Genomic DNA, 27,955 nt, shown 5'->3' on the forward strand with positions numbered 1-27,955 from the left:
ACTCCAGGGACTGCACAGAATCAGACCTTGACCTTTTACTCAGCAGCCTAATCTGTGCTTCACCAAAGTCCAGAAGCAGGTTGGTTGACAGATGGAAGCATTCATGCTAGGAGGGCTCTGGGTGGCAATGTGCATTAATGCCTGCTGCAGCCACAGTCCAACCAAGGGACAACCTCCAAGAAATGCATCTCCTGCTAGCAGAGAGAGTGAATAACACAAATGATGTGGTTCCTTGCCAGCTGCCTGAGGAGGACTGAAGACGCTCTTCTGTGATGAGAATCATAACAGTGATTGTTTAATCTACCTCAGCTCTCCAACTATTAGGAGTGGTAGTCTGGACCTTACTATTGATACCTGACATAACCTAGGTAACCCAGAGGGCAGGGTGCTGTGTAGGTAAAAGGCAGGACATATATCTGTGTCTTTTATATGTCCTGGTAGTGGAAAACTCCTAAATTTGTTTTCCCCTGCTGTGAGGCCTGCTCCTTTCATAGGCTAACATTATGGCTACCCTCATAAACTGTATGAGTGGTAGATTCTATCAGAAAGGGGTAAACAGGTCATACTTATTGTGGCCAGAATGGTAAAACAAGCTCCTGCTTATTGGGGAGGTAGGATTTTATATTAATATTTTAGAAATGCTACTTTTAGAAAGTGAGCATTTCTCTCCACTTAAAACCTTCTGTACCTTACAGTCTGTCTCCACTCCACGCATGGGCTGAGCTGGTTGACTGCTCCCTTGTGCATTTCACCCAGACAACCACAGACACAGGATGCTAAGTCACACCTGCACACATCTACATACTGAATGGGTCTTACTGGACAGGAAGGATGGAGGGCCTGACACTTACATTTCAAAGGACAGTGGACTGCCCTCACACAATGGACTGCCAAACCCCCTACTAGGACCCTGGCAGACAGGGTTGTACTGAAAGGGGACCTCATGCACTTCAAAATCACTCTTTGAAGTCTCCCTGACTTCAAAAGCACCTTTGGGTATATAAACTGGGTCCCTGACCCTACCAACTTAGACACTTTCTGGGACAGACACTCTGAACCAGATCCTGCAACCTGCCAAGAGAAGCTGCCTGACTGCCCAAAGGACCCACCTAGACTGCTTTGCTGTGAAGGACTGCTGCCTTGTTGTGTTTGCTGGCTCTGCTGAGAAGTGCTCGCCAAGTGCTTGGATTGAACTTGCCTCCTATTCCTGAAGTCTCAGGGCCAAAAAGACTTCTTCTCTGCAAGGCAACTCCTTTTGCGGCGAAAATCAACTCACAGCCTGCTGGAATCGATGCACAGCCTGCCCAGTGGTGAAAGAATCACTGCATCGCCGACCTGGAACGACGCACCCTGGCTGCGTGAGTGGAGATTGACCCAGCGTCAGTGTTGCAACCAGATCTTTGACGCACAGTGCACCGGATCGATGCATCGTAGAGCTGGAATAACACAGCCCAACTTCCTGCTGGAGGAATCGACGCAGCGCCTGCCGTGAGACAGAAACTCTAACACATCACCCACCAGATCGACGCAGCACCTGTGACTTCATCCTGCATGCCCAGGATTTCCACACATCGTCCCGGGGAGTCAAAAGAATCTGCATCACAAAGAGGATTCAAGCCTGCACACTGGAATTTGATGCAAAGTACTTGCTGCGTGTAAAAGAATGGACGCACTGTCTGTGTGCGCCCGGAAATCCGATGCACACCCTTTGTTTTCCCCGTATCTCCTCCTCTGCTTTCTCCATGCGTGTAATTTTGATGCATGCCAGGTACTTTGTTCTTACAAGAGACATTTGTTGATTTTTAGAGACTTAAGACTCTTCTTATCATTGCAAAAGTAATATTTCAACTTGTACTTATCAAATCTTGATAATTTGACCTTAATTTACTCAGATAAATATCTTACATTCTTCTAAACCTGTGTGGTTTATTTTTGTGGTGTTTTCATTGCGTTTTTGCATGATTTATTGCACAAATACATCATACATTGCCTTCAAAGGTAAGCATGGCTGCTCAGTGCCAAGCTACCAGATGGTGGGCACAGGATAATTTGGATTGTGTGTGACTTACCCTGAATAGGATTGTGGTCACTACTTGGACAAGGGTGTATACCTCTCCTAACTAGAGACCCCATTTCTAATAAGAGCCATGATCATTTGTGTAATGAGTCTGTAAAATGTGATTAGGTTCCCATGTCTTTGGTCAATCACTGTGACCCTCAACGAAAACACTTCTCCTCTCTTTGTCTTTGTCACATATTCACTTGTTGAAGTTGCAGATTGTGAGGCAGAATTATGGTCTCCATGGCTTTAGATCCATGTGTGCTTTTAAATGCCATGCATATTTCCATACTGGTGAGTTTGCACTGCTATTTTGCCCTACTCTGTTCATAACTAATTTTTCCACACACTCTGACATTTACATTATGCTGTGTGACTCTGCATACCAATAGTAAATTGCAGTGCATGGCTTTTGCATGTGTGTAATTCCTCCCTCCTTGCATGCTGCTAGCTATGACCATCTTTTGTGTGGTATTTCCCCAGATTTATTGGCCTCTGTTGCTGAACCCGTTTTTTGTAGCCATAGAACTCTGTACATTAGACCTCTACTGCCAACTCGTAATACATTTTTTGTGCTCATCTTTTTGAACATGGTAAAATTGCCTGTACCTAACTGTCACATTTAATTTGCTTATAAGTCTCTTGTATATTGTATTACCTATACACAGGGGCAGTAAATGAAATACTACTAGCAGGCTACAGAACATACTTTGCCCCATACTGTGGTAGCCCTGTAAAGTATGTTTTTAAATGGCAATATCACTCTTTCAAAGTCATCCCATTGACAGGTTCAAACCTTCCTTTTCAATATCTATAAGTCACCCCTAAGGTAGGCCTTATTACCCAATCAGGGAGCATTGGTGGTATTTCAAAGTTGAACTTGTAGAAATTAATGCTGTACATTTCTTGGCAATGAGAAACCTCCAAAGTTGTTTTTCACTGTGGCAAGGCCTGCTCTCCTATTTGAAAACACTGGACTACATTGTAACAACTTATAATGCTCAATTGCAGTTTGGAAGCAGCAAGTAAAATGATTCAAGGACTGTTTTTTCTAGTAATTTAGAATCCAACTGAATGATAAGGTCAGTTTTATATTACTGTTAGGCGCATAACACTTTTAGAAAGTTGTTAGTTTCCTGTCTGAAACCAAATGGCATTTCTAACCCTGTGCATTATCACATGACTGCTGAATGGATGCTTTCTACGGAGATGTGTATTGCTCCAAGACAGTGCAGAAGGGGCTTTGGGCTTGGGGATGTGTTTTTCGTCCTTGGACAGAATGGCCTGGGTTTCACATTATGCATACCTTGTCAATGGCCGATGTAGTTCATGTCTGGGCTCTCCTGCCTTTGGTTTTCCTAGTCAGGCTGGCTCCAAACCCAGTGGGAGGGAAAGCAGTTGCCCAAAACTGCTTTAGGAGATGGATGCATGGTGGCTCTCCATCCACAGAGATGCACTGAGCATAAAAGTGGACTTCACAGACCTATCCTCAGAATGCTGCTGGACCTGAGAAGAATCAGGACGCCCTGCTTGCTTTGAACCCAGAACCTCGCAAATAAATCAAATGTTCAGTTGGACAACTTCCTACTTGAGCTACAGGAACAATACAAGCTTCAAGAGGCCTTTTTCCTGCATTCCCAGCAGGCCAGTTCCAACTAGACGTGTCCTAGTGCCTGCTGTTGGCCGATGCTAGAGTGAATCTTGAGCCCTCAAAGTGCTGTTCCCATGATTAGGGCTCAGGGCTGCCATCAAAGTGTATTCCCCCTGTCTAACCCTAAAACCTGGGACATAGAAACTTTTTTGCCAACATTTTAGCTCTAAAACTGCCAAGAGACCGGGACCAAGCCAATTTTCTAAGTGTGCTTTGTCACAGCTCTGCTCTGTTCTTCTCCACAATAGTGAATACATTTCATCAAGGTCGCCATCTAGCTGAACCTGATGACAGTGAGTCTTCTTCAGCTACAGCCTGCAGCTTTGCCCTGGTGAAGATTTCCAACTTCCAGAAAAGTTTCTCAGTCCAAACATAGAAAGCTGCTCCAGACCAAGCCTTTGCATACTTCCGCTCAACTTCAGACCTGTTTCGGCAGGAAACGTGAACTTTCCCACTCTGAGCTTTTCCCATCTTTGCCGACAGGTTCACAGAGGCCTTGTCCTTTTGCCTCTCATTATCAAGAAGTCCCATCAGCTCAGCCTGCTTCCTTGGTCTGCTTTTCAATTGTATTCTAAATGTGAATGTACCTCTTTTTGCCTGGAAAACCTAGCCCATGCTCCATTGCATTTGGCTTTGACTTACCCTTAGCGCCGATGAAGAACTACCACATGACCACAGTTGGTGCCTAATGCTTTTTTGGCACTAGTTTTAAATTAAAACTTTAAAAATTCATAACTCTGGTTCTACCTATTAGATTTTTGACATGTTAGTACCATTTTATGTGTTAAAAGGTACATGTTTTCAGAATTGTTTTAAGATTGTTCATGTGTTGTTTTTAACTTTATTCCTGTCTGAGTACTGCACACCTACTTTACACATTGCCCTTGGTGCAAACCTGCCTTCTCTGTGCCATAGCTAACAGAGGAGTGAGCTCAGGATAATTTTGCGGGGCACCTTGACAAGGGTGGAGTTTATTATTTAAGGTGGGTACTCAGCCCTCACCTAATACCTCACATTTCTCACACATACATTAAAAACATTGTCTTGCTGTATGGTGCACACTGATTCTCCATTTGTAATTTAGGAAACACCTAAAAACCCATGCCTTCATAAATAATATGCTTCTCTGTTCAAATTTGAATAACAGATATGGAGCATACATTATGTTATGTGGCAGGCATCTGATTTAATTAATGAAAAGGTATTATCAGCATTCTTTCCTAGGTGAGGATGAATGACAACTATCTAGAGGCTCTGGTTTGATAATTATGGCAGAGGCATTTACAATCTTAAAGTCCATTTGACTGAGCCCTTCACATTCTCATAAGCAGCTACAAAATATGAATGGATATCCAGCTCCATTTTAATTTATATGTTATATAGAGGACACAGCCCAAAGCAACTTGTGCATAGTCGTGAGAGAAATTCAAGGTTGTTTTGCTGCTCTTTTCAGGTGTGTACCCTAATAGGTTTCTCTCCTAGGACCTCAAATCTAGTGCTAAAAGTTGGGATACGCACATCCCCTATCAAAATTGAGCTGATCACAAAATTTGCTCTCTGCTTGGTAAAGCCAGACAAAACCACATGGCCAAGGTTCATCAACAATGTACTCAGAATCCCTTTTGCCACTAGTACTGTAATGCCTATGAAGGATGGTAATTGCCTTAATATTAATGAAAACATTTGGAAGCGTATGTAAACAGTCATGCCTTTGATAGCCTGCTTTTGAAAGCATTAAGAGAGGAAGGAATATATAATAGCTCTATACATTTTTAAGGGTTATTTGCAAAACTTGTAAGCTACTACCCTACCTTATATCTGTAGTTTGTATATTAGATGCCATGTGAGGGAAGTGTAATTTTTAGTGACATGTATAACATGGCAGGAAAAAAATTATTCAAACAACTTCATATGTGAGCAAGAATTTTTTTGGAGTTATTGATACATACATCCCTCTAATAAAGGGTTCTTAGATGGGCATGGCTGTTAATGGTATGGGGAAAAGCAGGCAAGAGCAGTCAAGAAGCAAATAATTTTGTTAAGAAACAAAGGATTTGCTTACCTTTCCGATGGCCTGTATGTGATCGGGTACATACCAATACCATGGGTGCCTAAATATTGAAATTCTGTGAGCTAGTAACGCACATGTAGTGCTTTAAAGTAAACACTTGCAGTGTTAATTGCTTTTGTGGTGCAGATAAACTAATATAAATATTTTTAATTTGGCTATTGTGAAACAGCTAGGCAAGCCCTGGCATGCTGCAAATCAGTGATGAGCAGGGTACACAATATTTAGCAACACAACCATTAATTCAATGAGCTACTTTTCCAGTTGTTTGCTTATTTGTGTTTACAGTTATTTTGCTTGATCGTAAGTTGGTAAAAGCCTTGATAATTTAACCGGGGAGTCATAGGTTTCATGCAGTGTGTTGAACGTTGAGGTCACATTGACAGAACAATAGTTTTGTTGAGTATTTTACCCACCCAGGCTCTAAGATAGGGGAGATGTAAGATGGGATCCATGTTGGAGCCAATTCATCTTTTTAGTGTGCCCTTGGCAGTTCAGTGCAGTAAATTATATTATTTGGGCAGTCATGGGGGGACAAATAATTAATTTGTGTTTGTCTTCCCTTCCATTAAGACTCCCATTTTTTTTAATTTCAGAGCTTATTTGTGTTGCATTTTTATGCAATGGAATGCTGTCAGTGAATTAGAAACGTGTTCCCACATATCAAAAACATCCAGCGCAAATCTTCAGACTTGTTTTTTAGTTTATTTGTCCTTTTGTTGCTTTTTAAGTCTGGCTGTAAAGTGTTATGTGATCAATAGAAAGGCTCCACTCACATCTGATTTCCTTGAGTACTCTGTTTACCATCTCCAGTGGGTAAGTCTCACAAATGAATTTAAAATTGAAGAGTAGAGCAGCTCTCCATCTAAATAGGAAAACACTCATATGCTTTCCTAAAATAAAGCAGCACCTTCTCTGAACCAGTATCTTCTTGAATCTCTAATTTCCCTGACATGAAATTTGAAAAGATAACCCTGCACAAGTTGTGAGATAGCAGAAAAAGTGTGTGTATGTGTGTGTATGTGTGTATGTGTACACTGCCTGGGGTGTAAGACATTTGGAACATCCCCCCTTCTTTGTTGATGAGGAAGGGGTTTAAAAGTGCTTTGTACACCAACACCAGATCAGACATACATACATCCCTCATTCATCCTAATCCTCCTGTGCTCCACACCTCAGTCAGAATGTCTCATTGTCAATGGGGCTTATTTAGTATGTCTCGTTTGACTCCACGCTGATGTACATATGCCACCAGTGCGCTCTGTACCACCAGTACCACTACTATCACCAGTACTACCGCTTACACCATCCCCAGTACTACCATTTACACCAGTCCTATGAAGGTCAGTACCACTATTATAATCAAATGTAACACCATTATCTCCACCACAGTACTACCAGTTTACCACCAGTACCACCCCAGCCATCACTGCCACCAGCACCTTCACCAGTACCACTAATACACCACAATACCACTACCACCAGCATTACCACTGCCACCAATACTACTAAAATTACTGTCTAAGCGCAATAACTACAACTGCCACAACCACCACCACCAGTATCACAGCTATCAATGTCACCAACAGAACTACCACCAGTACCAGTACCACAAATACCAACAGCACCACCACAGGACCACCACAACCAGTATATCCAACACAAGTACCATCACCATCAGTACTACCAACATCACTTAGACCACCATTACCACCAGTACCACACCACTATTATACGGTTCCCAATACAATGTAGGTTTGCGTATTAGGGTGGTAGAAGTTCAGGACGAGAGGACTGAGTCCATCTACACCATCAGAAACTGCTGACCCAATTCCTACCTAGCTCACAGTGCTTCACATGAACACCCAACTTTCCCAGGGTAACAGATAATTACTGCAATCTCGAACATGACACTTTGACTCCCAAGGAAGCCATGGAACAGATCTTATCCCTTTCATTGTTTCACTCATGCATGCGAAGGATAAACACAAGAAAGACATGAATAAAGGTTTTTAAAAATTTTTTGAAAAAATTGTACTATTGCATAGAAAGAATGTGCTGTGACACAAACTGTAACAAACATTACTAACATGAAGAAAATAATTAATATTCCACTCATGGTGATTGTAGATCAATATCTGCCTACCTAACGCTATCTACAATCTGAGAGCATAGCAGGTGTACCTGATCTAAGAGGATAGCGTAAGACCCTCATACCCGAAAATCTGAGCCAGGGTGTCGGTCTAAAGTTGAGATGACAATCCTTTTCTGCCAGAAAAAAGATCAGTGTCAGCAGAGCTGTATGTAAAATACAGCATTTATTCTAGAACAGTTGTGGCTGGAGTGCTCCTCTGCCCCCACTGGGGTAGTACACAGTTTATATAATCAAAAGCACCCTGTAGTAGAGGCACAGCTCTGATGCAATGATATGTATAGATGTTGGAAGATGTCTCCAAATGGGCAACACAACCACTATAATGTTTTGTTTTGAGTTCCTAGCCTTGAAAAGAGTTTACAGATTGTACATTGAGAAAGGCTAACCAAAAACAAGCAACTTGTACAATGTATCTTTACTTTTTGGAATAATATCATGCAAGCATAAAGTGTGTAAAATGTAATTGCTAATAGTGAAATGTATAAAATGTAAAATATAAAACTGAGCTAAATTGAAGAACAAACGTGGCCCCAAGAAGGCATCGCAACACTAACAGTACCAGCACCATTATGATAAATTCCCCTACCACCAGCACCACCACCACAACTGACATCTGAATGTCAGTCTACTGTAAACAACCTCCGACCTCGCTGCCACACAGATTCCAAGAGCCAAGGGTAAAGGGAATGTGTTGGGGGTTAAAGGGTATTGTCAGTACCCACATGGATATTGCTGTGCCAGGCTAATGCCATATTAGGTGGCACTATTAATGCATAGCCATCATTGCTGCAACAGGTGTAGTGGCAGTGTAGTCAAGACATAAGCAGCACCTTACACAGCTATTATGGCTGTGTTTTCCTGTCAAACCAAAGAAGAAAATGTTGGCCCATTTTGCTTGCTCGAATTTGGGCCATTTGCACTTTTGCATGCCACTGATGGCAACTAGTGCAAATAGCCACAGGTATGCACCTGTGGTAGTATTATTTTCTAAGCATATACTTCTTGTGGACCAGAGAGTTTCAATATAAAGATGTAATCAGTCTGATGCCTTTTAGATCTTTGATTTGTTTGTGGATCTTTTTGTGTTCCAACAGGTTTGGCTCCCCGCAATGGCGAAGGGGCGTCACCCCACTGGCTACGTGCCAGGAGCTGAAAAATAAAACAATATTTTGTCATCATTTTATTTTCCAGCTGCTGGCTGAGCCACCATGTGCAGGGAGGGGCGGGGCTGAGCCATGGGAGGCTGAGGAGTAGTGGGGTGGAGTGATCTTAAGGGCACATGTCAGTTTGTCTCGGCCTTAGGCCGGCCAAACTGACATGTGCGCCTAGGTTCCTCCAAGGTGACTGCGTTGCACAGCGAGGTTGGAGAAACATCACAGACTCCAATGCACTGTCTTAGTGTCAGACCAAGCCGCTCAGACCAATCCTGGTTTTGCTCTCATGCTAGCTATAGAATGAGAGCAGCACCAGGATCACATGGGGAGCCTGTGCTGGTGTCCCAGGGACTGCTTGGACACCATCACCATCGGGAGAGAAGAGGAGCGAGGCAACTGGCGGCAGCAGCATTACAGGTACGTTTTTAAATTTTTACATTTTATTGTTTCCCCTGTCCCCGTGCCTCCCCGCCCTCTCCCTGAGATTTGTGGCAGCCTCCACTGTGTTCCAAATGTAAGGTGGTGATGACTTGGTGAATCATGTTTGCAGTAGTTGCTCCTACTAAATATAGTTATTCAAGGGGCCTGTTCTATTTAAATGTCAAAGTAGCAAGCTACAGGAATCTATTAAAACATGTAAGCTTTCTTTCTTTGTCCACAATTTGATCTTTGTGCCAAAATCATTATTATTTTTATCAATTATAGACACTGCACATATTTTGACCCTATCTCTGTGTTGCAATATTTGTTATTATCAAGGCCACTATTTGTAAATGTGTGCTTCCTCTCAAATGGTAACACTTAGCAGCAAAATGTTGAATTTGTATTTTATGGATGCATGCTGTTATTGATCTAGCATGCTTTCACATGGGAGTTTATTGTTTTTGAACAGCACTCGTACAGAATACTGCTTTTGAAAGCCTTAAGAGAGAAAGGTAGATATAATAGCTTTTAAAACCAATAAATGAAGGGCCAATATAGGGCCTGATTACAATCTCAGAGGCATTAGTGCTGAGACTGCCAATATGGCAGTGGTGAGGTCGCCATCAAGCTGGCAGCCTCACCACTACTATATTGCAGCGGAATTGGCCTGGGCTCCTTTTGGGAGCCGAGGCCAGTGCCATTGCACACAAGCACCCTCGCAATGTGCACTGTCTGCAGTACCAAACAGTGCTCATTCTGAGGGTGCTGGTAGGGGTCCCCCTGCACTGCCTTTCTGCCAGCATTTTCATGGCAGAGACCCCGCCATGGCTGACCACGATTTCGAATGCCACCGACCCGCTGCGTTCCATGATACTGGCGGCGGTCTCCTGCCGGTCTGACTGCCAGGATCATTATCTGGCGGTCAGACTAGCAGGAGTGCGGTGGTCCGACCACCACTGCAAATTTGGCCAAACTCGAAATGAGGCCAATATCTAATCTGAAAATCTATCTGAAGAGAAATGTCTTCAATTCGTTCCTGTATTTCCTAAAATGTTACTTTAGGAAAAGGGAAAGCAGAAATGAGCTTTAAAGCATGGTGCACACTGGACTTTATGTGGCAAGTCGCAAAACATAGTTGATGGAGGCTCACTTTAGGTGATGTTACCCAGAAATACCATGTAGTACTTTGATGTTTAGGGCAGGGCATGTGAAAAATATCCTAAAGCTATAAGAACAACTGCTATTGTCCTATTTAAACTAAGCAAAATTAGCAAGCCTTGGCAAACCCAATAGGTTTGGCATTAATGTGCTCACAGTGAGAAATGAGCATGCATAAATGCAGTCTGTCTGCAGTAAGACATTCAAGCCAAGGCTATTGGTTTTTCCAGTGTTTTTTTGTGTTATTCAGCAGTGTAATGCCTTGTCAAAATGATGAAAAATAAAAGTAAACATTCACATTATAAAACCATTTATATCTTACGTTTTAGGCAACATTTCTTTTTGTCATGTTCTATAGGAAAAAAATTAAAAACGTATTTACACATATTGCATTCATAACAATGATTTACAAAATATTGGCACTGCTTACCAAGTGTTGTTGTAATCATCAGTCCGGAGACATGCATCACCTAACACATCAGTGTAACCTTTGAACATTGTGCAAGACTCTTTTATCACTAGTCTTTCTTTAAAAGTGGTTGCTTCATTCTCTGCAGAGAAGATGAAGTACAAAGTTGTAATGACAGAATGTAAGGTCCATAGCGATTTTTCAGAATTGTAAATTCTTGAAATAGTTCCTTTCTTAAGGATGTTTTAAAGGGAATATTAAAAAGGAGCCATATATCTTTGACAACAGTTAATCGATATAGAAAACAAACATAAGCGACTACATTTTAGCAACAAAGGAACTGGACCGTTTAAAAAAGCTAACTCATAAATTCAATTCTAGACATATATCTCATAATCAGTAAAACAGCTGTGAGTGTGGAAAAATATAAAACAATGGATTTTCATTTAAAAAACGGTGGTTTTAAGTATTCCTAACAACCAAGAATAATGATGAGTGAAGCATGGCTCCATTTTCCTGTAATTCTGTCTTTTGAGTCAAATACTGTTGACTGACAATTATGTAGTATTTGTAGCCAGGTCATTTTGCTTTTTTCACTTTGAGTATTTTTTTCTCAGTTTAATTTGCGAAAAAACTCCAGTTCATGGAAGAACACAGTCCTATTCTGTATTTACTAAGTGTGTTACTATTGTTTTTAATGACTTTAGTCACCCTGCACTTTTTAAATATTTTAGACAAACATGATACATGAGCTTGAAGTTTTCCAGTCAATAATTTTGGAGCTCAGTGTTAGACTTGGCATCCTTGGCTTGATTTTCCCTAACTTTTTGCCTCTGTTTCCTTGGTTGTTGATGTGTGCTAGACTCTATTTTTGCTCTTTTTGATACTCTGGGGTCTTTACCACTGCTATCCAGTGCTAAACTGCAAGTGCTCCAATGTAAAATGTATGGGTAATTGGCTTTCCATGATTGGCATATTTGATTCACTATTAAGCCCATACTGCAGTGCACTAGAGGTGCCCAGGACCTGTAAATCAAATGCTACTAGTGGGGCTGCAGCACTGGTTGTGCCACCCACATTAGTAGCCCTGTAAACATGGTTCAGACCCATGCTGCTGGTCCCTGACTTCTCCAAGGAGTTTGTGGTACAGACAGATCCTTCAGAGCATGATGTGGGAGCAGTACTTTCACAGCTGAACAAAGAGGTCCTAGACAAGCCTATAGTATTTCTTAGCAAGAGACTACTCCCCAGGGAACAGAGGTGGAGTGCAATTGAAAGGGAAGCTGTTGCTGTGGTCTGTGCGTGATGAAGCTAAGACCCAAATTGTTTGGGTCTCACTTCCGGGTTCAGTCCGACCACAGGCCACTCAGACGGTTAATGCAGATGAGGGGTGAGAACCCCAAACTGTTGAGATGGTTCATTTCCCTACAGGGGATGGATTTTAGGTCCACATGTAAAAAGATCTGGTTTTGCGACTCGCAAACTGCGAGTCTTATCGACTCGCAATTTGTAAGTCGCAAAACCGGGTGTACAACAGTGTCAATGACACTGTCTGTGATTCGCCATGGGGGCAAAAATGACCTACCTCATTAACATTCATGAGGTAGGTTTCAATTTGCGACCCACTTGGGAATGGCCGCCCTCACAGGGATGGTGGCCTGCTGGAGAAAGGAGACCAACATGCCTGTGACTGCTTTTAAATAAAGGAAAAGGAGATGCATTTCAAAAACAAAAATGAAAGGTTTTCTGTTAGTTTTTTCAGAGCAGGCCGTGGGACCATGGCCTGCTCTGACATTTTTTTTTTGCTGCCGATCACAAAGGGGAGGGGGTCGCCATGCGAATAGGTTAGCACTAGTTTGAAACTGGTGCTAACTGCGATTGTTTTGTGACCCCATTCATGGTCACAGAACAATGCTACATTGCGCTGCGACTCGCAATTAAGAAGGGAACGCCCCTTCCTAATTGCGACTCTCAAACCTATTTTGCGATTTGGTAAATAGATTACCGAATCGCAAAATAGGGTCTGTATATACCAAATTTTGTTTTCCTGTTGCAAATGGTCCAATTCTGCTAATCAGACCGTTTGCAACAGAAGAAATGGTAGATACATGTGCCCCTTAATGTGGAACACTGTCCTGGCACAGAACATGCCAACGCTGATGGTCTGTCCAGGCTCTTCCGCCTTAGTGAGGAGAACTTCCAAGGGGTTGGTTAGTTCCCCCTACTCTCACCTGGAGGGGACATGTGTTAGACCTGGCAGCTTTTTGATCTGTCTCCCCTGTCCTTTTGCCTTCTGACCTTCTGTTTTTATGACATACTGGGCTTTGTTTTTGCTGGTTTATTGTCTCTGTGCACTTTACCACCGCTAATCAGTGCTAAAGTGCAAGTGCTCCATATGTAAATGGTATTTTTGATTAGGTTATCCATGATTGGCGTATCTGATTTACTGGTACATCCCTAGTAACATGCACCAGGGTTCCCAGGGCCTGAAAATCAATGCTACTAGTGGGCATGCAGCACTGATTGTGCCACCCACGTGAGTAGACCTGCGAACATGTCTCAGACCTGCCACTGCAGTGTCTGTGTATGCAGTTTTAAACTGCCAATTTGACTTGGCAAGTATACCCACTTGCCATGGCTTAGCCTTCCCTTTTCCTACATGTAAGGCACCCCTAAGGTAGGTCCTAGGTAGCCCCACGGGCAGGGTGCAGTGCATGTTTAAGGTAGGACATATACTAATGTGTTTTATATGTCCTAACAGTGAAATACTGCCAAGTTCTGTTTTCACGGTGCAAGGCCTATCTCTCTCAGAGGTTAACATGGGGGCTGCTTTTAAATATTATTAAAGTTCAGACTCCCTTAGGGAGCAGATACAAATTGGAGTTTAGGGTCTCTGAACTAACAATTTAAAATTACATCTTTTGGTAAAGGTTGTTTTTAGATCGTGTGTTTGACAATGCCACTTTTAGAAAATAGGCATTTTCTTGCTTAAACCACTCTGTGACTGTGTCTGTTTGTGGATTCACAGTCTGAGTCAGTTTGACAGTTGAGCTGTTTGCTCCTCTCCTCTATAGAGTGACACAAAGTCAGCTGGGGTTTAGCCTCCATATCCTGATGAGTTATCTGTGCTGTGAGGGAGGGTAGGAGTGGTGACTCACACCTGAAAGGGCTGAGCCTGCCCTTACACAATGCAATCTCCACCCTCCTGGTGTGTCTGGGGGGGCCTAGCTTGGGCAAGGCAGGATCTTACAAACAAGAGAGACTTTCCTTTGAAGTTTGCCTACTTCAAAGGCAGAGAGGGGTATAAGTAGTGTACCCAAAAGCTCTGAAAATTAGATCACTTCTGGAATCAAGAGGAGCCTCAGACAAGGAAAGAAGCTGACAAGCTGAGGAGAAGTGCTGCCCCTGCCTGAGACTGTGCTTTGTTGGGATATCCCGCAGTTGCTGCTTCTGCCTATAAAAGGGGACAAAGACTGGATTTTGTTGTGCATTCCTGCTTGAGAAGAATCTCCAAGGGCTTGAATTGAGCTTGCCTCCTGTTGTTGAAGTCTCAGGGCCATCAAATACTTCCTCTGGCAGCACCTGGACTCTCTCCTGAGACTCCTGCCCTGCCAAGTGGTGCCCTATCCAGTTCCTGGGCCCTTGAAAGGTGAAGTTGGCAGACAAGAACTAAAAATCCATGCACAGTACGCTGTACGGGGAAATTTTCAATGCACCTTCCGCAACACGGCTGATGAACGATGCGCTGCCAGCTTTGTGGCTGTAATCGACGCTCCACCTGCATCGCAGCTGGAGAAATGACGTGCAACACCCACTTAAGGAGGCTGATAACGATGCTAACTCCACGCAGCACGGATTTTCAGATACTGTGCTACTGGATTTTCCACTCATCATACCTGGGTGTTCAAGTCAATCTGACTCCGGGCTGATCTGAGGTGCCCCATCTGGAAATCAATGCATCCATCTCTTGCAAGGGAGAAAAGCGACGCATCACCGACCTGACAGGAGAAGGAAACGATACACGGCCTCACATGTGAGTAAGGAATCAATGCATTGGTACCCTTTTCTGATGCACACTCGCCTGTGCGGCTTTATTTTTTACGCTATCTAGGTAATTTGTGTAACATCAGCACTCTCACTGTTTTCTATGGATTAAGACTCTTGTTCTTTTAAAAATTCATATCTTGACTTGTGTATGTTGGATTTTTGTCATTTTGGTCTTGTTTGATTTAGAAAAATATTGCCTATTTGTCTAAACTCGTGTGGTGTCCATTTTGTAGTGTTTTCACTGTATTACTGTGTATGTTGGTAAAAATACTTTACACATTGCTTCTGAAGGTAAGCCTGCCTGTTCGTGCCAAGCTACCAAGGGGTTGAGCGGGAGTTAACTGAGGGTGATTCTCCTTTACCCTGACTAGAGTGAGGGTCCTTGCTTGGACAGGGGGTAACCTGACTGCCAACCAAAGACCCAATTTCTAACACTCAGATTTAAATTCAATTCGTCAGATTGTCATGAAGGTTAATCTATTTTCCACTTAACTCTGAAAGAAATGAATGAGTCATTGTTAGGCATATCATTTGTAGTAAGGTACCATAGATCGTAAGAAGAGGCTTCAGTCAGTGTGCCCCGTGGCAATTGCCAATGTATTTCCCTGGTGATGAATTCCATACATGAACGACACCGTGGAAATCCCAACCCATGTTCAGAACTGCTGATAGTGTCAAAATAGCAATATATCACAAGGTGATGCAGGGAGTATAGTGTGGTCAAAAAATTGCAAGAATAAGACTCACAGTGTGCTGGTCATTTAAGGGTATTTCTTAAATGAGAGAAGCATGGATATGATCCCCTTGAGCATGGAAGCAGTTTACTGCTGGAGACCCGCATCAGCAATGAAAGAGACCTAGAAGGCACCACTGCAACTCATTGCCCCTAGTGCAATAAGCAGAAGGCTCACTTTTGCCCTCCAGGCTGTTTTGTCACAAATTTTATTTTGTCATTTGTGGTGCTTTTTCACCACTTTGCCGAGTGCAAGAGCGATGCAAAGGGGCTCCTATATATGCCCCTTAATATTTTTGGAGGTGCTTAGTGTGGGCTTGAAAGAGTTACAAAATTAGGTATTTGTGGGCAGTTTGCCTTGTGAGTCTTCTCTTACTGAAAATAAATAAAATAGGGTCTTCTGGATGGCCTTGAGATGTTTTTCTCCCATCGACCACTTAGGTCCTGCATGAATGGTCTTGATCTTGCAGAGTCAAGAAATCCAATTGACTGGCTGCATTGGTAAACAAAATGTTGTGGCCATCATTACAGGACACAGGGACTTGGTCCCTCTGTACTCACAGCATTTTGATAATACTGTATAAGGGGTAAGGGTAGGGACAGCCTGATGCCCTGGCACTTGTGCAGGAACCCAGAGGGAAGCCACAGAGGCCATAATATGAAAACAAAAAGGTGTCACAGTCATGGTGTGGCCCTCCTATGAGGTACGATGGGATCTCCACCCCGAGAGCAGATATAAAGAAAGTAATCGTAAATGCCCTTTGTGAGTTTCCAAAATTGTAAACTTAAACATTTGATCTAAGTTTAGAACAAAAACCTACGTTTACCTTTGTGGATTGGGCCATAATTGTTTCTAAATGCTTTAATGGAAGTGTTGCAATATTTGCTATTATTAAACATTGCAATGTGTGAATTTGTGAAATATACATTACATTTTATTTTTGATGAAGCCATTAGGTCTGTTTTACACATGCTAGCCCTTTGATACAGCCAATCAAACTGTTTTTTATATATTGTTGTGTTCTGACCCTTCGACAAAACAGGTAGGTCTGCCTCATTAAACAAAAAATGGCACCATTGATATTGTTACTTGACCTAGCTAGCTGTTTGTGCTGGGTAGGTGGGTGCCCATGGGGTGGGGTTTAAGTGCAAGGCCTTGCCACAGGCCATGTCCTGCTCCCAACCCCATGGCATTCATGGTGTGCACAGCTGAAGTCCGAGTGCACTGAGGGGTGGGCAGCCGTAAAAAGTTGGGCACAGGGCCTGGTTGTGTGTGGCAGGTGATGTGCACCTGCAATCACCCGACACCATGCATGATGTTGGACATCTTACTTTATGTTTAAAAAAGGAATTCACTGAAACGGCAAAGGGTAAAGTGACGGTATAGTTAGAAATTTTTTTAATATCTTACTTTGCATTAACAAACCTTAGAAATTCACTAAAAAGCAAATGCTAAAGGGATGTCAAAGGTTGGTGAAAATGTTACTTAAATCATACCATTTTAAACAAATAAAACTACTTAAACTTATCAGTTATAGCTATTTCAAGTAACTTTAACTTGCGCCTTAAAGTAACTATATCTCATGCCAGTGCCATGCTCAGTGTTGTCCTCAATTATATAATTTCAGATGTCGCAGTGGTGTTTTCAATTATGTCATTGAACATACCATGAGTGATGTAATATGAGAGGTACTTAGCAGTGCATGATGAGGTCATAGTGTGCCTCTATGTCTCATCTTTAGTTTATTGGCAGCAATAGAAGAACATTGAAGCCACAGAACCTTTGCTTCTTTTGAAGTATTGCCCTTTCCTGAAGAGATATGTCACAAATTAAATGTTAATCAAATCCTTTGCAATAACTGTTCACATCCCTTTAATTTTCTCTGCATATTATCCAACCAACACCTCGGTGGAGTTATCAGAGACAATCTTCATAAACGTCCTAACCTTTGTCATTCTTTGCCTTCTGTATTTGGTAAAACAATGAATAAAGTCTAGATGTGAATATGGGTGTAGACGTACATAGTAACAATAAGTAATACAGCATTGACTTGAAATCATGCTCTCTTTAGACACTCCTCTGTCTGTCGCCATGGTTTCAACAACGTTTTTTGAAATTTCATGGCCTCTTTACTCCCATTAGGGTTAGAATCATTGGCATCTTAACATAAACAACATCAAGTACCCTTCTATCTTGTGCCTCCTGAATCACCCTTTTAGTTCTCTCCAGGACTTGACCTTACACAATTTACATAGTTCCCCTGGCTATTTGTTTAGGCTGTCTTAACCATCACTAGAAATTGGTTTTATATGTATTGCCACATTCACCAGACTGTGGTTAAATGTACATGTATCATGTAATTGAAACAATCTCTGTCAAGCAAGTTGGAATTTGTGACTGGCAAGTCCATCTCATGTATTGCTTGCACATCTGGTTTATGCCTCTAAATGTGTTTTAACATTATGCTACTTTTAGTTTGTCACAAAGACTGTTGCATTCCATGAAAGTAGTTTCATCAGAGATCTGTTACATCTGATTGCACCAACACCCATGATTTTCTACCTGCAGCTTTTATTTTGAATAATCATGTAATGTGCCCTACACAAGAAATAATTTTGAACTCCCCTCTAACCACAATTCCTCCAGACAAATGTAAAAACAACAACCAGTTTAACAGTGCTTTGAATTGATTCAGTCCTTACCCTCTCTTTTCCTTTCAGGACAGAAGTGAAAAAGAACAGTTGGACTCAAAACATATACTCAAATAGGCACAATACACAGTTTGCTGATGAAAGCTTTCCACCTCTATTCTCTGAACTATAACAGCAAACCCAACCACTTCCTATATAGATGTTAAAAAAATTGGGATACATCTTTTTTGGGTTAGCTTTCAAGCCCAGTTTTACTACCTACACACCCATGTGGAAGATACAATTGAAACTAGCTGTCACTAGGCAGAGGTTTTGTTGAATCTGAAGGATAAGGGAGTTTGATTATGAACATGTCTGCATATAAATGGCAGGCTTTATGAATCTGAGCATCCTATTAGTTTGCCCTATTTGAAAAAGTGGCACAATCTACTGCATGGTTACGGAAATTTGGTTTAAGTCCCTGGTGTTTTCCCTGGTGTTTTTTAAGTCACTCTCATACCAAATTAATATATGCCAAGATGGCTTCACCATTCAGAGTCAAACTTTGAGTTCAGTACAAAAATAAATAAAACTTTGCTTATCTTCACTTCAAGGAGTAGCTCATTGCCTTAACTATTATTTTATTTGAAGTTTCAAATAAAACTATCACATTTGATGTCTGCTGTTTTTTGTTTGGCGAGTTTGTCAGATTATTCTGATTTATCAGGGCTTTAGTGACTTTGTCAATCTTACAATATTGAAGTGTCCCTCATCATTGAGTCATGCTGAAATTATATACCTATGATTGAACACATCAGTTTCCTGCCTGCTATTGAATGCAGATTGTGAGATACCCATACCTGAAGGTCCCTATTATTAACCTGACACCCCACCCATGGATTCTCTTTTTATCACCATTTAGGAGTCTCCAAGTACCTCACTGTGGATCTTTTATTGTAAAAGTGACTGCATGTAATCCTTGTGTGGGCCATTTTCTCCTGCATTTCTGTCCAATGAGCTTCTCAAACATACTGTTTGAACTATGTATGCCGATGGCTGTGCTGCATTGCACCCAAGACAGAGAGCAGAACAGCACCATATCTTTTAAGATATATTAATTGTATATTGTGTGTGTGTGTGTGTGTCTGTGTTCTCATATATGTGTGTGTTTGAGTTTTATACCTAAATTCATAACAAAAGACACAGCATTCACATTTTACAATGTCATTGTGATATGACACACCAACATTTTGATCCGGTTTTCATAAATTGCCATGTTTAACCAGCCTCTCAGTTATTCTTTCCAGTGGAAAAAGCTTGTCCATTTCAGCATAGTTACTATTAGCTGGGAGTTATGCCTGTAACTGGCACTGAGACAATACATGTAAATTAGACAGTAATCCATTTCCAGAGCACCCCAAATGAACACAAAATCAGACCCCTATGTCCCTTGAGACCTGTTCATATAAGCGAGAACACTCCATTGTGAAAACGGCCACCCATAGTTCTCTTGGGGATGCAGTCAATAAGAATACCTTATGTAGACTTCAAATCTCTCTTGGGTGGGAAGAAGTTGCCTTTAACTGAACATTAAATATCTACTAAAATTTGGTACTTTTTCTTTCTCACTTCTGGTGGCACATATTAGGCAGTCTTGCACCATGCACACACTCTTGCAATATAGTCAAAGGTGGGTGCATGATGTTAAGCATGGGTACTATCCTGTGAGGGTGCCGTCCAGTACAAAAAATGTTTCTAGACACACTAAAAGATTTTACACATTTGTAGATGTGTTGTACCATGCAGCACACATGCAATCTTCAAAATCTCTATTGAAGAGGTGTGCATTTTTAGCTTAAACCTCTACCTACCTCTTTTTAGTAGATAGGGCTTTGCTTCAAAATGTATGCATGGTTTCATTGGATTATCTATTTAACATCCATGGTGTACACATGTGATGTAATGTAAAGTAATGTAGCTCAAGCACTACTTTGCATTACTTTAGGGATACTTCCCAAGACACCCACGTTTGGTACTGGAATGTAAATCCCAATTTTACACTTTGTAATAATTTGCATCATGTTTCTGACACCAACCTGGAGCAAATTGCCAGTAAATCTGGGTCCAATTGTCTAACCCACTCATTTTCTTAATTTTAGGAGCTCAGATTCCTGTGTGGCTGCTGAATGTCTCTAGCTTGAGACCATCATGACTGAGATATCTTAAATAAACACTTAATGTTGTCACTTTCATCATTTCCTGAGGAAACCAATAACTTAGCAACTAGCAGGAAACCATCTTATGTGATCAGTCTCTGAATTTCTCTAAATGGGTTTCTAACTAACAGTTTTGAGATTCAAGCAGATGGCCAGAGTTTGTGACACTGTGGTGCACTGATTTAGGTATCAAAAATACCTCTTGGTGCTGATCACCTTTCAGCAATGTTTTATTCCATTTGACCTGATTGACTTTGACATTGGCAGAGTGTACAGAGTTCTTATCTCTCCCTTAATAGATGGTCAGCACTCAGGATTATATTCTACATTTTCTTCAAAGCATTCTTTCTATAGGATATGTCCACAGGACAGCAGTCTTTCTGTCAGTTCATATTTTTCTATTGGGATGTCTATTTCAAGTATATGCCCATTTGTTTCTTAGTCAAATGACAACCAAACACCACTGTATCACATCACATTGCTTGTGCTTCCTGCATGCTTTGTGTTTTCAGGTGGGAGATAGAGCTACCCATCACTAATTAGTAACAACATATTTCAATACGGTTGTTATTACAGGAAGTTCTTCTTTCAATAGTATTGTGGGAGTAAAGCCACAGTCGTCCGCAATAACTACTTTTACAGTGGCCTGCGAAAGGCACTCTTTTCAGAAACAGTATAGAATCCAAGTAAGGACTCCTGTCTGCTTTCAAATTCATATAAACTGCAATTTATTGTATCACCAAGATTTACTTTAGATTGAAAACACATGATCAAGGCAGGGTACCATCTGTAACCATTATTTGTTGATAGATCACAGGATTTATTTAGTCATGGCTTAAGCTACTTCGAAATTCTAAGATTTCCATGAGGTGCTTCCAAAGAGATTAGTGCTAGACCGGAGACACCATATACACTTCCAAGGTTGTAGCCATTTAACATGAATTTGTTTTACCCCTCTAACAGATAAACCCATGGTCTTTGATTTACCTTTCTTTGGCTGCAATGTGATGTTAAGTATCTAAACATACCAGGATTACAAAGGCATTTGTTGAAATGAACATAAAGATTTTCACTCCATTAATTTCAAGATTGGCACAAGTTCATTGCGCAACTGGAAAAAGGTCATTATTGCATACATTTAATAGGACCAGTTTCTGAAAAATAAAACATTTCACTGTACTATTGATGTCATATTTTTTTACCTTAACTTCCTACACAGCATGCAGTGATTCGCCAGATTAAAAACAATGGAGAAGCTTGGGAAAGTAGAGTTGAGGAACATGCAGTTTTCAGGAGAATAACTGCTGAAAGGTGATTAGAGCATTAATACTCTGTCCATCATTGAAATGTCAGACCTAAATCTACCCTTCAAAGTTTTCATGATGTTATGGTTATCATTAAATTTGTAAGTCTGTGAGCAAGATTCCACATACTTGAGGCTGATTGATTGATTTGTGATATTTGCTATCATCTTTATTAAATTATTCTAGAGTGGAACCAGTGCACTCTTTCTCATGGAATCAGGCAGGCTATCTGTTGTTACAACATTCCAGACGTTCTCTGTAGGGTCTCTCAGCAAGGGCTTTGTTTGGTATTTCAGTCAACCCTACCAATATATAGATGGGTGAATGACTGCAAGCCTACCTAGTTGACAATTAATTCCAACTGATGAACTGAATTCTGCATTCATCAGTGTTGGTGGTTCCGATGAATATATGCCCTTCACCTCAGTTTTTACAGTGTCAGTTAATGTTATCTTTGTGGGGTATCCTGACCTTGGTGGAGTATCCAGAAATTGATGCAGCTGTGATTAGGAAGGAATGGTTTCTTACTTGTAATCCTAATTCTCTATTAGTCTCCCTTGAAATCATCAGCGCTGAATAGTCCCGCCCATGAGTGGGGATCCCAGAGCAGTTCTTTCAGAGTCACATATACTTTGCCTTACTTCAGAAAGGCCAGGAAACATATGTGACAGACATGTTAAAATGAATAATAGGGTCATACCTTTAAAAGTCACTTAAATAAGAAGAAAAGTGACCTTTCGAAAATGTCCTTCACAAACACTTTTTAGTTCATTTTTAAACTAAGATAAGGAGCAAAATATAGCAATATAGCCTTCAAAGGCTGCAGCATTGAAAAAATGCAAAAAAACTCACCAACTTTAAGAGCCTCTTGACCTCCAGTCTCCAACCATGCCCTGTTGGTGGCAGTGTACTCAGTTCTTTTTGACCAGCAAGTTAGCAGTATAATGTTATACAAATATTATGTCTTCCATCAGGGAGGAGGGAAGGTTGCATATTGTGAGGTGTATTATATGGTATGGTTGTGTGGCCTTACCGTGGAATACACTTGCAAATACTGTCTTGGGTCCAGTCAGGCTCGTTTGTACAGATGCATGATGGAACAACATATGCGTATATCACTCATTCCTTTTTCAATGCGGTCTCTACAACAACTGTGTCTTTACCACGCATGCCTTTACCGTGCATGCCTTTACAACAAATTTTGTTGTAACAGCATGTTTGGTAAAGGAACATGCATGGTAAATTCTTCACCACCCTGCCCCTTACACCTGATGCCATACTCCACCAGCCCAAGCCCTTAAAAGTATCCCTTCCCCCCCCTGCCCGGAGACAGTGCAGAAGGGGCTTTGGGCTTGGGGATGTGTTTTTCGTCCTTGGACAGAATGGCCTGGGTTTCACATTATGCATACCTTGTCAATGGCCGATGTAGTTCATGTCTGGGCTCTCCTGCCTTTGGTTTTCCTAGTCAGGCTGGCTCCAAACCCAGTGGGAGGGAAAGCAGTTTCCCAAAACTGCTTTAGGAGATGGATGCATGGTGGCTCTCCATCCACAGAGATGCACTGAGCATAAAAGTGGACTTCACAGACCTATCCTCAGAATGCTGCTGGACCTGAGAAGAATCAGGACGCCCTGCTTGCTTTGAACCCAGAACCTCGCAAATAAATCAAATGTTCAGTTGGACAACTTCCTACTTGAGCTACAGGAACAATACAAGCTTCAAGAGGCCTTTTTCCTGCATTCCCAGCAGGCCAGTTCCAACTAGACGTGTCCTAGTGCCTGCTGTTGGCCGATGCTAGAGTGAATCTTGAGCCCTCAAAGTGCTGTTCCCATGATTAGGGCTCAGGGCTGCCATCAAAGTGTATTCCCCCTGTCTAACCCTAAAACCTGGGACATAGAAACTTTTTTGCCAACATTTTAGCTCTAAAACTGCCAAGAGACCGGGACCAAGCCAATTTTCTAAGTGTGCTTTGTCACAGCTCTGCTCTGTTCTTCTCCACAATAGTGAATACATTTCATCAAGGTCGCCATCTAGCTGAACCTGATGACAGTGAGTCTTCTTCAGCTACAGCCTGCAGCTTTGCCCTGGTGAAGATTTCCAACTTCCAGAAAAGTTTCTCAGTCCAAACATAGAAAGCTGCTCCAGACCAAGCCTTTGCATACTTCCGCTCAACTTCAGACCTGTTTGGGCAGGAAACGTGAACTTTCCCACTCTGAGCTTTTCCCATCTTTGCCGACAGGTTCACAGAGGCCTTGTCCTTTTGCCTCTCATTATCAAGAAGTCCCATCAGCTCAGCCTGCTTCTTTGGTCTGCTTTTCAATTGTATTCTAAATGTGAATGTACCTCTTTTTGCCTGGAAAACCTAGCCCATGCTCCATTGCATTTGGCTTTGACTTACCCTTAGCGCCGATGAAGAACTACCACATGACCACAGTTGGTGCCTAATGCTTTTTTGGCACTAGTTTTAAATTAAAACTTTAAAAATTCATAACTCTGGTTCTACCTATTAGATTTTTGACATGTTAGTACCATTTTATGTGTTAAAAGGTACATGTTTTCAGAATTGTTTTAAGATTGTTCATGTGTTGTTTTTAACTTTATTCCTGTCTGAGTACTGCACACCTACTTTACACATTGCCCTTGGTGCAAACCTGCCTTCTCTGTGCCATAGCTAACAGAGGAGTGAGCTCAGGATAATTTTGCGGGGCACCTTGACAAGGGTGGAGTTTATTATTTAAGGTGGGTACTCAGCCCTCACCTAATACCTCACATTTCTCACACATACATTAAAAACATTGTCTTGCTGTATGGTGCACACTGATTCTCCATTTGTAATTTAGGAAACACCTAAAAACCCATGCCTTCATAAATAATATGCTTCTCTGTTCAAATTTGAATAACAGATATGGAGCATACATTATGTTATGTGGCAGGCATCTGATTTAATTAATGGAAAGGTATTATCAGCATTCTTTCCTAGGTGAGGATGAATGACAACTATCTAGAGGCTCTGGTTTGATAATTATGGCAGAGGCATTTACAATCTTAAAGTCCATTTGACTGAGCCCTTCACATTCTCATAAGCAGCTACAAAATATGAATGGATATCCAGCTCCATTTTAATTTATATGTTATATAGAGGACACAGCCCAAAGCAACTTGTGCATAGTCGTGAGAGAAATTCAAGGTTGTTTTGCTGCTCTTTTCAGGTGTGTACCCTAATAGGTTTCTCTCCTAGGACCTCAAATCTAGTGCTAAAAGTTGGGATACGCACATCCCCTATCAAAATTGAGCTGATCACAAAATTTGCTCTCTGCTTGGTAAAGCCAGACAAAACCACATGGCCAAGGTTCATCAACAATGTACTCAGAATCCCTTTTGCCACTAGTACTGTAATGCCTATGAAGGATGGTAATTGCCTTAATATTAATGAAAACATTTGGAAGCGTATGTAAACAGTCATGCCTTTGATAGCCTGCTTTTGAAAGCATTAAGAGAGGAAGGAATATATAATAGCTCTATACATTTTTAAGGGTTATTTGCAACACTTGTAAGCTACTACCCTACCTTATATCTGTAGTTTGTATATTAGATGCCATGTGAGGGAAGTGTAATTTTTAGTGACATGTATAACATGGCAGGAAAAAAATTATTCAAACAACTTCATATGTGAGCAAGAATTTTTTTGGAGTTATTGATACATACATCCCTCTAATAAAGGGTTCTTAGATGGGCATGGCTGTTAATGGTATGGGGAAAAGCAGGCAAGGGCAGTCAAGAAGCAAATAATTTTGTTAAGAAACAAAGGATTTGCTTACCTTTCCGATGGCCTGTATGTGATCGGGTACATACCAATACCATGGGTGCCTAAATATTGAAATTCTGTGAGCTAGTAACGCACATGTAGTGCTTTAAAGTAAACACTTGCAGTGTTAATTGCTTTTGTGGTGCAGATAAACTAATATAAATATTTTTAATTTGGCTATTGTGAAACAGCTAGGCAAGCCCTGGCATGCTGCAAATCAGTGATGAGCAGGGTACACAATATTTAGCAACACAACCATTAATTCAATGAGCTACTTTTCCAGTTGTTTGCTTATTTGTGTTTACAGTTATTTTGCTTGATCGTAAGTTGGTAAAAGCCTTGATAATTTAACCGGGGAGTCATAGGTTTCATGCAGTGTGTTGAACGTTGAGGTCACATTGACAGAACAATAGTTTTGTTGAGTATTTTACCCACCCAGGCTCTAAGATAGGGGAGATGTAAGATGGGATCCATGTTGGAGCCAATTCATCTTTTTAGTGTGCCCTTGGCAGTTCAGTGCAGTAAATTATATTATTTGGGCAGTCATGGGGGGACAAATAATTAATTTGTGTTTGTCTTCCCTTCCATTAAGACTCCCATTTTTTTTAATTTCAGAGCTTATTTGTGTTGCATTTTTATGCAATGGAATGCTGTCAGTGAATTAGAAACTTGTTCCCACATATCAAAAACATCCAGCGCAAATCTTCAGACTTGTTTTTTAGTTTATTTGTCCTTTTGTTGCTTTTTAAGTCTGGCTGTAAAGTGTTATGTGATCAATAGAAAGGCTCCACTCACATCTGATTTCCTTGAGTACTCTGTTTACCATCTCCAGTGGGTAAGTCTCACAAATGAATTTAAAATTGAAGAGTAGAGCAGCTCTCCATCTAAATAGGAAAACACTCATATGCTTTCCTAAAATAAAGCAGCACCTTCTCTGAACCAGTATCTTCTTGAATCTCTAATTTCCCTGACATGAAATTTGAAAAGATAACCCTGCACAAGTTGTGAGATAGCAGAAAAAGTGTGTGTATGTGTGTGTGTGTGTGTATGTGTACACTGCCTGGGGTGTAAGACATTTGGAACATCCCCCCTTCTTTGTTGATGAGGAAGGGGTTTAAAAGTGCTTTGTACACCAACACCAGATCAGACATACATACATCCCTCATTCATCCTAAACCTCCTGTGCTCCACACCTCAGTCAGAATGTCTCATTGTCAATGGGGCTTATTTAGTATGTCTCGTTTGACTCCACGCTGATGTACATATGCCACCAGTGCGCTCTGTACCACCAGTACCACTACTATCACCAGTACTACCGCTTACACCATCCCCAGTACTACCATTTACACCAGTCCTATGAAGGTCAGTACCACTATTATAATCAAATGTAACACCATTATCTCCACCACAGTACTACCAGTTTACCACCAGTACCACCCCAGCCATCACTGCCACCAGCACCTTCACCAGTACCACTAATACACCACAATACCACTACCACCAGCATTACCACTGCCACCAATACTACTAAAATTACTGTCTAAGCGCAATAACTACAACTGCCACAACCACCACCACCAGTATCACAGCTATCAATGTCACCAACAGAACTACCACCAGTACCAGTACCACAAATACCAACAGCACCACCACAGGACCACCACAACCAGTATATCCAACACAAGTACCATCACCATCAGTACTACCAACATCACTTAGACCACCATTACCACCAGTACCACACCACTATTATACGGTTCCCAATACAATGTAGGTTTGCGTATTAGGGTGATAGAAGTTCAGGACGAGAGGACTGAGTCCATCTACACCATCAGAAACTGCTGACCCAATTCCTACCTAGCTCACAGTGCTTCACATGAACACCCAACTTTCCCAGGGTAACAGATAATTACTGCAATCTCGAACATGACACTTTGACTCCCAAGGAAGCCATGGAACAGATCTTATCCCTTTCATTGTTTCACTCATGCATGCCAAGGATAAACACAAGAAAGACATGAATAAAGGTTTTTAAAATTTTTTTGAAAAAATTGTACTATTGCATAGAAAGAATGTGCTGTGACACAAACTGTAACAAACATTACTAACATGAAGAAAAGAATTAATATTCCACTCATGGTGAT

Source organism: Pleurodeles waltl, chromosome 4_2 (genome assembly GCF_031143425.1).
Source record: "Pleurodeles waltl isolate 20211129_DDA chromosome 4_2, aPleWal1.hap1.20221129, whole genome shotgun sequence".
NCBI classification, from domain to species: domain Eukaryota; kingdom Metazoa; phylum Chordata; class Amphibia; order Caudata; family Salamandridae; genus Pleurodeles; species Pleurodeles waltl.